Source organism: Amblyomma maculatum, chromosome 10 (assembly GCF_055883805.1).
Source record: "Amblyomma maculatum isolate TAMU_Amacu chromosome 10, ASM5588380v1, whole genome shotgun sequence".
NCBI lineage: Eukaryota > Metazoa > Arthropoda > Arachnida > Ixodida > Ixodidae > Amblyomma > Amblyomma maculatum.
The window spans coordinates 80,647,035-80,658,771 of NC_139353.1; the positions used below are offsets into that span (position 1 = coordinate 80,647,035).

The 11,737-nt window shown below is 46.3% G+C and overlaps 1 long non-coding RNA gene across 1 annotated transcript in view; it reads right to left on the reverse strand.

Annotated features, from left to right (window-relative positions):
• LOC146176853 (uncharacterized) overlaps positions 1–1,969 on the reverse strand; it is a 37,098-nt gene extending 35,129 nt beyond the window's left edge. Inside the window, exon 1 of the long non-coding RNA XR_014701224.1 lies at positions 1,829–1,969. This is a non-coding gene — a long non-coding RNA (uncharacterized LOC146176853). The remainder of the gene's footprint in view (positions 1–1,828) is intronic.
• Positions 1,970–11,737: the final 9,768 nt, after the last annotated feature.

Genomic DNA, 11,737 nt, shown 5'->3' on the forward strand with positions numbered 1-11,737 from the left:
TGCTTTGTTTTTCATCGTTTTTAATCAACTCACCGAACTGAAAGTACGAATACATTTCTCTTATTTAAAATATAGGCTACTGCGCTCTGCTTTCTGCACTGCGCTTTTATGTAAAGTACTGATGAAAGATTAACGATATATTGCCGTCTTGGGCATAAAGATCTTGCCGATAGTGTAAAAGTTTCTTTCTTCAAACCTTTTGTTCTTCTGTAATGGCTTGATGACGTGAGAGAAACATCTGGTCATGCATTTAAATTTTAGCAACAATATAAGTTTGTGCATTTTATAATTTATATGCTGTCTCCTACAATTTTACCATTTCGATGATGCACCCTCCATATATTAAGAGCTGATTGAATATGCCACTCGGATATGTTGATCGCGACTACTGTCTCCTAGTAACAGCTCATCTTTATCCGCAATAAGCATATAAATGTTAAGCGCGTGTTTCCAAGAAGCTTATTGTCATAAATGTCATCTATATGACCTTTAGAGTTAAATACGTGGCGCTTCAGTGGAAGCTGTATTAAGCTCCTTGAAGTCTTCTTGGGAATGTTTCATTTCGACGAAAAAACTTGGCGACCTTTCTGGAAGCTTTGAATCCAACTGAACTTCTTGCATGCACTTGCAGCACGTTTCATATGTGCTTTCTCTAACATCTTCGATGACCAAATGGTCCACCTATAGGTACATGGCACTCATTAATACAACTCGCGCGGAATGGAAGCGAAATTTGATGAGAGCAACGGAATGGTCTCATACAGAACGACGCGCACTCAAAGTGGAACATTGGTGTGTATCTCATATACGTGCGGTCAAATAGGTAGGGTATTTTGCTGTCAATTCAACGACTTCGCAGTCGACATCACCAGCAGGAGCATTCTTCGCATTGAGGGCACAACCATATTATATGTACACTTAGCGTATATATGTGTTAAAACCACATTAATTTAATTTTGTATATTTATTTTACACTTCAGGGCCAAAGGCTCTACAGAGGAGGAGTGGCAAAACACAAAAATAGCTATTCAAAAATGTGCAGTGACACAGATGTAAATAACCCCTCAGTATGCAATATATAGCAATACCTTCTCTACCATCTGGTAATAAGTTTAGTTTGGGGATTTAAAGTTACAAAATAAGTTAGGGTATGTGAGACGATGGAGTCGAAGGCTCCGGAAATTTCGACCCCTGGTGTTCTTAAACTTGCACTGACATCGCACTGTACATTGGCACCTTTGCGAATCCCGGCAGCGGCGGTTGCTACCGGCATCCGATCCCACATCCTTCGGTGCAGTAGTTGAGCGCCCGAATCACTACACCACCACGACGAGGTCCATCAGGTAATTGTCACTGTCGACAGTATCAGCGGTAAGGTGATTCCAGTCGTGGGAGGGACACGGCAATATTTACTGCTAAATATATTTATTGTCACATGAATCGAAATCGATATTTGGGATGGTCAGAACGTTGGGATGCATAAAATGTGTGAGGAATAAGGTGATCGCAAGAACGGGATGATGGTATAACTTACGAAAGAAAATAAATACTAGCCGCCTTTTGACGCCGTGATAGTGACGAGAGAGAAAGACTACATTTAATGAAGTTATGTTTGCAGTGCCGTAACTTTTGCGTCCGACAGTTGTCTGCCCAAGGTAACATTAATAACTCATGAAAACATGAACCTTTATGTCCGATAAAGGCAATAAAGTTTCATCTGATTAACTTCGGGGTTTACAATATATCTCGCGGTAAGTATGCGAAAGAATTTTTAAAATTTCAAAAGAAGGGAATTTTTGTATCGTGCACTTTACAAATAACTACTTACAGCACCTGTTGATGAAAAATAAAAAGAAATGAGAGCAGATAAATATCCTAGTCGCCAACATCTTCGCATTCAACGTTGCTTATAAAAATGGCTCAGTTTCAGTAGCACTATAATTTTGCATGAATGCAGACTAACCTGTGATCTACGCTAAATTTCGCGGATTTCATATTTTATTTATTAGGAACCTTGCTTTCTCTTATAATAATTGCACATGACGTCTCTCATACTGTCATATAATAATGTGAAAAGCGCGGCGGCGAGCATATTTTCGAACATATGCCAATTAACATTACTTATCTTTGCAGAAACAACTGCACTCCAACATTTAGTGATCTGTGCTTTCAGATCTTCCAGCACGTAATATAAAATGGGAGAAAGAAAGCAAAAAATGGGTCTGCCTCTTGCTTTTATGAAAGATTTAAGTATAAATTGCCCGTAGCCACCGTTTTAGTGAGGGGGTTGCCTACCATGCCTGGCTGAGGAAATGAAATGTGCATACAAATGCTCTCACTACATTTCCGCTGAATCACAGACAACAGCTCGTGTTCCAAGTAAATTTTTGCAAGCTTGCACCTTTACAAACCCACACGATGAGAGAGAATGAGTTGAGGGCCACCTCCACGTTTATTGGCGCTGAAAATGAAAATAAATCTAAGGCTTGTTTTGGAATTGTAAGATTTCCTTGAAAACTTTCCTCTTGCTAATGAACGAGGTGAACACAGTACATTTGAGGCTAGGACACATATATATATAGGAGAGAGACATCAGCATCTAAGTGTTTATGGTCGCTTCTATGCACCACAGTAAAATTAAACTCTTGTAGGCGTAAAGCCCATCGAGCGAGCCGCCCACAGGGGTCACGAAGACTCACGAGCCAGCAAAGGGAATGGTGGTCGGTCACAATCGTGAAAGCATTGCCGTACAGATAGGAACGAAAGCGCTGTACAGCGAAAACAACGGCTAGACATTCTTGCTCCGTAACCGTGTAATTTCACATTTACTCAACGAGCGGCTGGCATACGCTATCACGTGCTGATCGCGTCCATGGCTTTGTATAAGTACAGCGCCGATACCGATACCACTTGCGTCAGTGTGTACTTAAGTTGGAGCTGATGGGCAGAAGTGGCGGAGGATTGGGCCCGAGGTCAGAAGAAACTTCAGATGACGGAAAGCTGAGTCACATTCGCTGGTCAAATTGAATGGTGTATCTTTATGCAGTAGCCTCGTAAGTGGGTAAGCGATGTCTGCAAACCTTGGTATAAAGCGTCGAAACTACGAGCATAGCCCCGAAAAGCTCTGCAGCTCTTTTACTGATTTGGGCACGCGAAACTTTTAACAGCTTCAATTTTTGGGGGATCTGGTTGAACACCCTCTTTATCAACTAAGTGACCGAGGACAATTGTTTCACGATCACCAAAATGACATTCTTTGCATTCAGTGCAACACCCGCTCGTTCCATGCAATCAAGTGTGCTATCCAGACGGCTGTTGTGGTCACTAAATGTTTTGCCAAAAATTACAACGTCGTCCAAATAACATAAACAGATTTGACACTTTAGTCCACGAAGGATTGTATCAAGAAGCGGTCGAATGTGGCAAGCGCATTGCATAATTTAAGAGGCATGACGTTGAATTCATAAAGCCCGTCTGGTGTTACGAATGCCGTTTTTTCTTTATCTGCAATGTGCATGGGGATTTGCCAGTAGCCGGATCTCAAGTCAATAGAAGAAGAGTATGAAGCTGAGTGCAGACAGTCAATTGCGTCATCTATTCGTGGACGCGGGTAGACATCTTTCTTCGCGACTGTATTTAAGCGGCGGTAGTCAACACAAAACCTCCATGTGCCATCTCTCTAACAAGAATAACTGGAGCTGCCTAAGGACTACAGGACTCTCGAATAATGCCACGCTTTAGTATGTCTTGAATTTGCTCATCTGCTGAGACTCGATAGGGCTTCTGACGTATTGGACGGGCGGACCCGGTGTTGATCGTGTAATGAATACGACTGGTAGGCAGTGGCGCTGAGTCGTCCTTGGCAAAGTCAAACACTCTCATGTGTTTAAGAAGTAGTTCCACTAGAATGCGGTGCTCGGTTGTAGAAAGAGGCTCATTAATCGTAGCCGTAACTTGGGTCTCCATACCTGGTTGCACCTGCTGCTCAGTGACAGAGCTGTTTAACGCCGCGACGGAACCTGATACGCCTTCCTCAAAACGGGCGAGTTTTAGGCCTCGAGGCAACACAGTTGGCTCTTCAGAGTGGTCCAATGTAGTACACAGATCAGTGCGGCCTCTAGTCACGGCAATGACGCAACGAGGCACAAGGATACTCTTCTTAGAGCAGGTGAATCGCGTAGGTTCTACTATAGCCTCAAAAGATTCGCACTGGTTGCGAATAGGGAAAACCCGAATGAATGCTGCAGATAACGCTGACAAAATTATGTATTCTTCCACAGCAAATACTCCAAAATCAGGTGTCGAGTCATCCACAAGAGCCGAAAGTAGTGAAGGATTCAAAGAAATCTCACCTGTACTACTGTCTAAAGTTTCACCAGACTCTTGCAGAAAATCAATCCCAAGAATCACATCGATCATGCAGCCACACTGCAAATTCTACTCTAAACTTGAAGCCACCAATAACAACATCCGAAGCACACACACCGAGAGGAACTAAAGGTTCACCACCGACACCTCGGAATAACACTGCACGGTCACTGAACATTACTTTTCTACCTAAACGGTTCTAAAAACTAAAACTCATAAGAGATTCTGTTGCACCAGTGTCCACAAGAACCATTGTATTCACAGCATCAACAAACATTTCCAACTTATTCTTTATTATAAACACGGGTAGAAGTATGGACGTCTTCGACTCGCCGGCGGCCTCACTTCCATTGGCCGCGCGTCCTAGTTTCCCTGAGGCGGAGAAGAAGAACGACGTCAAGGGGAAGGTGACCTGCGCTTGCGCTGGGGTGGCGGCGTCACACTACGATCAGATGCAGGAGATGAATTTCGCAAATATGTCGAATGGTACGAGTACCAAGTGGACATACTCGGGGATCGCTGCTGTTTGGTGTGCAGCCGTCCGTGAATGTTCGCGGGGGGTCAGAAGCCTTGGACAATTGGAAAACGACGGCGGCAGTACCTAGCGATATGCCCTGCAATGCCACGCCTGTAGCACACAAGCTGAGGGCACCAGCGATCAGCATAAGAGTCCTCACTAACAAAGTCGCGACGTTGGTTGTAGCCAGGCTCACTGCTGACGAACCTCGTTTCCAGATTAGGCAGGCTCTCTTTCCGTTGTCTGGTGGTCATAACGTTGAGTAGAGCTGCGCCGATTGTCTATATTCGAAGCGCCGCTAGGTTGAACCCACGGAGTGGGCAGGGCGGCAGCATTTGCCTGCGGTGCATAACTCTGCCGCACATATTCTTCACCACTGATGGTGTCCCTGGATCCGGACAACTCCTCGCGTACAATCTCTTGTATCATCAACCATTAAAGCTGAAGGACAGGCTTCAACACTTGCAACAGAGGTGACATTGGCCAGTCTTCAAATTTAAGTGTAATTCGACGCAGCTTAAGAGCCTAAAAGTTCTACAATGCTTTATAACATCAGTGGTGGTGCTCAGGCTCTCCTTGCTACTAAGAAAATTATAAACGTCTTCCACTGGGATTGACCAGCTTGCATAGCTTTAAGATGGCTGCGATGCATGCAGTACAAGTTGCTCCTAGTACTTGCGCCCTGTGAAGCAAAGTTTGTTCAGCGCGCTTCTTCTTCGCTGGTTCATCCCAAAATTTTTCTTGATCTGGCTGCTAAAGATAGCCTATGTACTTAATGAATCCTCGCGATTATCAAACCAGTCGAAGGCAGTGGCGGCAAGAAAGAACACCAAGTTAGCCAGCTTAGAAGCAGCGTTCCACAATTGTATTTACTCACTCTTTCATAGTGTTTAAGCCACTCATTAACGTCCTCTTCAGGTTTTCCAGAGAATGTACGCGGCTCTGGATGATGGGGCCAGTTGTTCGCCCTTGATGGTCCTGGCTACTCGGCACTGCCGTGTTCAGTCATATCTGATGGCATTGGTGGTAAACCAGCGAGTCTATGGCTTCTTCGTTGGGTGGAACGCTCCGTGCTCGCTACCCAAGCATTTCTCACCAAGATGTTACGTGCTTTGTACGCACGGGGGGTTTATTTACAGGGTTCGGTCCAAACAAGACTGCGGCAAAGCGTACAAACATCCCTTTGGCCTTGTTCTTCTCTCTTCTTCACCAATCTACCCGACCGTTCTTTTTCATCTTCTGTCGACGTCCTGCGAAGGCAGGTGACAATACATATACATACATATATATATATATATATATATATATATATATATATATATATATATATATATATATATATATCAGATCAGTTCAGTCGTTCAGTCGTGTCCGACTCTTCGTGACCCTATGGACCATTTCACGCCACGCTTTCCGGTCTCTCACTATCTTCCTAACATCACATAACTTCATCTGCAGTGCCTCGAGGATGCCATCTAACCATCGCGTTCGCTGCCTACCCCATCTCCGGCGACCGTCAACCTTTCCCAACGTCAAATCTTTCTCCAGCGACTCCTCTCTTCTCATCAGATGACCAAAGTAGCTGAGTTTTAACTTTAGAATTTGACCCTCCAATGAGCAGTCAGGGTTTATGGTCGACAATATCGACTGATTTGATCTTCTGGCAGTCCAAGGAACTCTCAAGAGTCTTCGCCGGCACCACAATTCAAACGCGTCAATTCTTCGGCGGTCAGCCTTTTTCACAGTCCAACTCTCGCATCCATACATCACAACTGGAAAGACCATAGCACGAGTTATACGGATATATATATATATATATATATATATATATATATATATATATATATATATATATATATATTAAATTTGAAGGAGCGAGCAGTCTACGAGTGCAAGACAAACGTTGTGTTTCTCTCCTTTTTTTCCTTTTTTGTGTTTATACTGTTGCCATTTAGTGGAATTTGTCTTATAGTGATTATTGGGATAAAGAACATTAAATGCAAAGCGGAAGAAAATCACAACGCGCCAATGTTGGGAATCGAACCCACGAACTCCAAATGTCACGTCCAGTGCTGTTTCAACTGAGCTACATTGACGGCTATGCCGTATATATATAAGGATATCACACAACTTTCCCGATTATCCTATATTTTTCTAACATCAGTTTCAGAAAGTGGGCTGTCCATCCGAAACTGCTGTTGCAAAAACACAGGTTAATCGGTAAAGTAGTGTGACATCCTTTTTGAATTTCCCTGGCCCATTAGTCAAACGCAATAAATATATATATATGTATATATATATATTGTAGGATATGCGGGTTTATTAGAGGTACCGGGACGCGAGCTAGGATTCAGTCAGGAACAGTCCACGTACGAGTATGTCCAGAGTACACACTGATAGCGATGTCACTGGCGGTAGCGCACGGAAGCTTCTTCTTCATCTCCGAACATAGATCTTCCTCTTTACAGGGACCCCGGGGTGGCGAGGAGCCACCTTGGTAACTTACGGCATAGGCAAAATGGCATGGTCGTAATACTATTTAAGGCACTGGACGTGGACACTTTAGGGGCCGCGTCGAAAGTGATCGGTTGAGGGCGTCAGGGGTTCCACAATGTAATTGACATCGGAGACGCGCTCCAGGACACGATAGGGGAAGTGATACCCAAAAATAAATTTCGAAGATAGTCCGGGAGTATTTGATGGAATCCAGAGCCGCGCAAGACTGTCAGAAGAGAATTGCGGTGTCGTCTTATTGTTGTCGCGGCCGGAGTTCTGGTGGTCCTGGCTTTCAGTGGTTAGAGAGCGGGCAATTTGGCAGCACTCCCCTACGTGTCAGGAAGCTTCAAAAGCAGCCGTATACTCAGATGCGTCTGGTCGGTACGGAAGAGCGCTGTCTAGTGCAGCAGAAGGGTGACGGCCATAAAAAGATAAAATGGGGAGAAACCAGTAGTTGACTGTCTAGCAGTATTGTATGCGTACGTCACATATGAAAGGAGGATATCCCAGTCAGAGTGGTCGGAGGAGACATACTTAGCAAGCATGTCACCAAGGCTACGGTTAAAGCGCTCGGTCAGTCCATTAGTCTGCGGATAATAGGCGGTAGAGGTTCGATGAAGTATGTGGCACTTCTTTAGTTGAGCTTCAACAACGTCAGATAAAACGACACGTCCGCTGTCACTGAGCCCTTCACAAGGTGCGCCGTAGCGCAAGTCGAATAGGTGGAAAATGAATGAGACTTCATCTGACTTATGGAAGATGGAAGGGCAGCGATTTCTACATATTTCGTCAGGTGTTCAACTGCCACGATTACCCAATGATTTCCAGCGGCAGTGTACGGGAGCGGGCCGTATAAATCAATAACGACGCGATCAAAGAGACGTCATGGGCAAGGTAACGGCTGCAACTCGCCAGGAAAAAGATGAGTAGGGGATTTGCGACGTTGACAGAGGTGGCACGAGCGAAAGTTTTTCAGGACAAAGTTGTACATGCCGCTCCAGTAGTATCGTAAGCGTAGGCAGTGGTAGGTCTTGAGCACTCCCGCATGGTCACATTATGGGTCAGCGTCAAAGCAGTTGCAGACAAGCGGGCGTAGGGGGCGGGGAATGACTAGCAACCATTTGCGTACATCCCCACTGTAGTTGCGACGATAAAGAAGGCTGTCGCGAATGGCGAAGTGTGATGCCTGGCGGCGAAGCGCACGTGATAGAGAAGCAGCCGATTGATCTGAGAGGAGCTCGATAAGAGAAGCGACCCAGGGGTCTTTCTGCTGCGCAGAAGGCATGTCACTGATGTGAAGAGACGCTGCCGATTCGTTCAATGTCGAAAGGCTGGTGATGTCAGTTGGAAGGGGCAGCGATCAAGGGCATCGGCGTATAAAGCGGTAGACTACGTTTACATTAAATTCCTATAGACGAAGAGCCAACCTAGCAAGACGGCCGGATTGGCCTTTCAAGGAGGAAAGCCAGCACAGCGCATGGTGGTCGGTCACAACTTCAAAGGGGCGGCCGTAAAGGTAAGGGCGGAATTTGGTCTGAGCCGGAACTATTGCCAAGCACTCTTTCAGAGAACAAGTAATTTTACTCCTCCTTTGAGAGCGTTTGACTTGCATAGGCGACGACGTATTCAGAAACCCAGGTTTCCGCTGGGCGAGTACAACGCCGAGGCCGACACCACTGGCGTCGGTTTAAACTTCAGTAGAGGCAGTCGGGTCGAAGTGATGCAGGACAGGCAGTATCATGAAGATGCGGCGCAATGTATTGAAGGCATCATCGCATTGCTGTGACCAGAGCGAAAAGTCGGAACTGACCAACAGAAGCTGCGGCAAAGGGGCAGCAATAGAGGCGATGTTTCTAATGAACCGACGAAAGTAGGAGCACAAGCCTAGGAAGCTGCGAAGGTCTTGGATGGAGCTCGGCTTGAGAAAGCAGCGACAGCACAAAGTTTTGCCAGGTCTGGAGAAACTCCTTCCTTGGCGACAACGTGCCCTAAAATGGTCATTTGACGCGTGGCAAAACGACGCTAGTTGAAGTTGAGCTGGAAGCCGCCATCACAAAGGCAGGTCAAAACGTGCTTCAGGCGGTAGAGATCAGTGTCGAAGCCAGGAGAAAAGACGACGATGACCTATTGTTAGCAGACGCAGGTCTTTCAATTCAGTTCACGCAAAATGCTGTCCATCATTCTCTCAAATGTCGTAGGAAGATTGCAAATGCTGAAAGGCATAACAGTAAATTCGTACAGACCGTCTGGAGTAACAAAAGGGGTTTTAGAGCGGTCTGCAGCTTCCATCGGGACCTGCCAGTATCTGGAGCGTAAATCTATGGAGGAAAAGAATTCAACTCTTTGCAAGCAGTCCAGTGTGTCGTCTATGTGCGGAAAAGGATATATGTCTTTTTTTGTAATCTTTTAGGTCGGTGGTAATCTACACAGAAGCGGATGGAACCATCTATTTTTTTTTAACGAGCACAACAGGCGAAGCGCAAATGCTGTTTGAGGACTGATTGGTGCCGTTCTGCAGCATCTGCTCTACTTGCTCTTCAATAACCTGGCGCTCTGTAGCAGAGACACGGTAGGGCCTATGCCGCTGTGGTGCCTGGTATCCAGTGTTGATCCGATGAGTAACATTTGAGCTTTGGCCCATGGAATTTTGATGGGAGTCAAAGAAGGAGCTGAACTGTTGAAGGAGGGCAACAAGTTGCGCTCGCTGAAGCATAGTAATACTGGCGTTGATGGAGGGGCGGAAAAGGTCTGTGGAAGAAGAAGCTGGTACAGATAGTGGAGGGCTCAGCGCAGACATGGCGAGGCGCGGTCTCTTCACGGAGAAGAGATGCGATGGGTTGTAGGCTCCCGAGACATTCACCGTGGCACAAAGCAGTTGGGTAGTTAAACGGGTTAGAGATAGGCCCAGAGCGCAGAGGAGCCAGCGGAAATAGTAAGTACAGCATAGGGCAACGAAAGGTACTTTCGGCGTAGAAATGCATGTGCTGACGTGAAGGGACAGTTTGGTCGCACACAGAGTCAGAAGTAATATTTACAAGAAGGGCAGAAGAGGGAGGAATGTCGATGTCTTCGGCGACGAGGGCTTTAGCGCATACGGGCTCAGGCCGCGCAGAAAATCCCACTTCAGCGCTAGCACAATCGATTATAGCGGCATGATGCGACAGGAAATCCCAGCCTAAAATTACAGCATGTGAACAACTTGGCACCACGACGAACTCAATTCTGTGAAGGCAATTCTGGATTACTACTCGAGCGGTGTACGCTGCTATAGGCTTGATTTGCTGAGTGCTGGCAGTTAGCAACGAAATTCCTGCGATTCGCGTCTTCAATTTCTTTAAAGAGCCACAACGTTTTGCATTCATTACCGAAATCTCAGCACCAGTGTCAATTAGAGCCATGACAACAACGCCTTCGACGGAAAATTCAACAAGTTTGGTTGGCAATAGATGAGGACTTGAGAAATTCGACGGGTTCGCAGTTTTCGCCTCAGGAACTGCGGCCTCCAGTTTCCCTCGCGTGAAGTGTAATACCTTCGTCATATTGGAGAGATAGAGCGGCGTCGCGGCGACGGTGAACGGCGGTCGGACATGGCTGAGCGGTCTGGGGAGACATGACGGCTTGCTTGTGGGTCAGTAGCTGAAGATTACTGAGGCGTCAAAGACCAGTACACAGATCCTTGAGTAGGTGGTACTCACTCTGGGAGATGGTTTCGGCAATGAGAGGAAATATGCCCAGCCTGCCCGCAAGTGTAACAAATTGGCTGGTTATCTGTCGTGCGCCAAGGATTGCATTGTCTTGGACCCGTTCAAAAACAGGTTGCAGGCGCTTTCACAGGCACTGACGGTAGAGTGTAAGTTCGCGGCCGAGGTTATGCAACCATTTCGGCGTAGGACAAAAGACCAGCGATAGGCTTTGGGATGACATCTTCATAGGTCATAGGAGCGTTGATATAAATCAGAGGAGCAGCACCAACAACTGATGGCGGATTGACAGGTGGAAGCGCCTCAGCAACCTGCTTCTGGATAGCCTTCCGCAGTGCCGGGGCTAAATTGTGTGGCTGATCTTGAGGGCTAGGAAGCAGGGAAAGCTGCCGTGCCAGCTCTTTACGAATAAATACTTTAAATTGCTGCGGGAACGATGGGTTGTCGGGTTCATGCGTCAGGCCGGAGAGCGATTCAACTTGTGCTTGGGGCAAACGCGTCAACACCCTCTGCTTGCGCAGCTTCTCGAAGCTCTTGCAGAGCGCGAAGACCTCTGAGACATTGCGCAAGTCGCGCGCTTAGAACATCTGGAAGGCGTCATGGTCAATACCCTTCATACTCTTCATGATATGTTTGAGCTGAGTGGTCTCTGGCA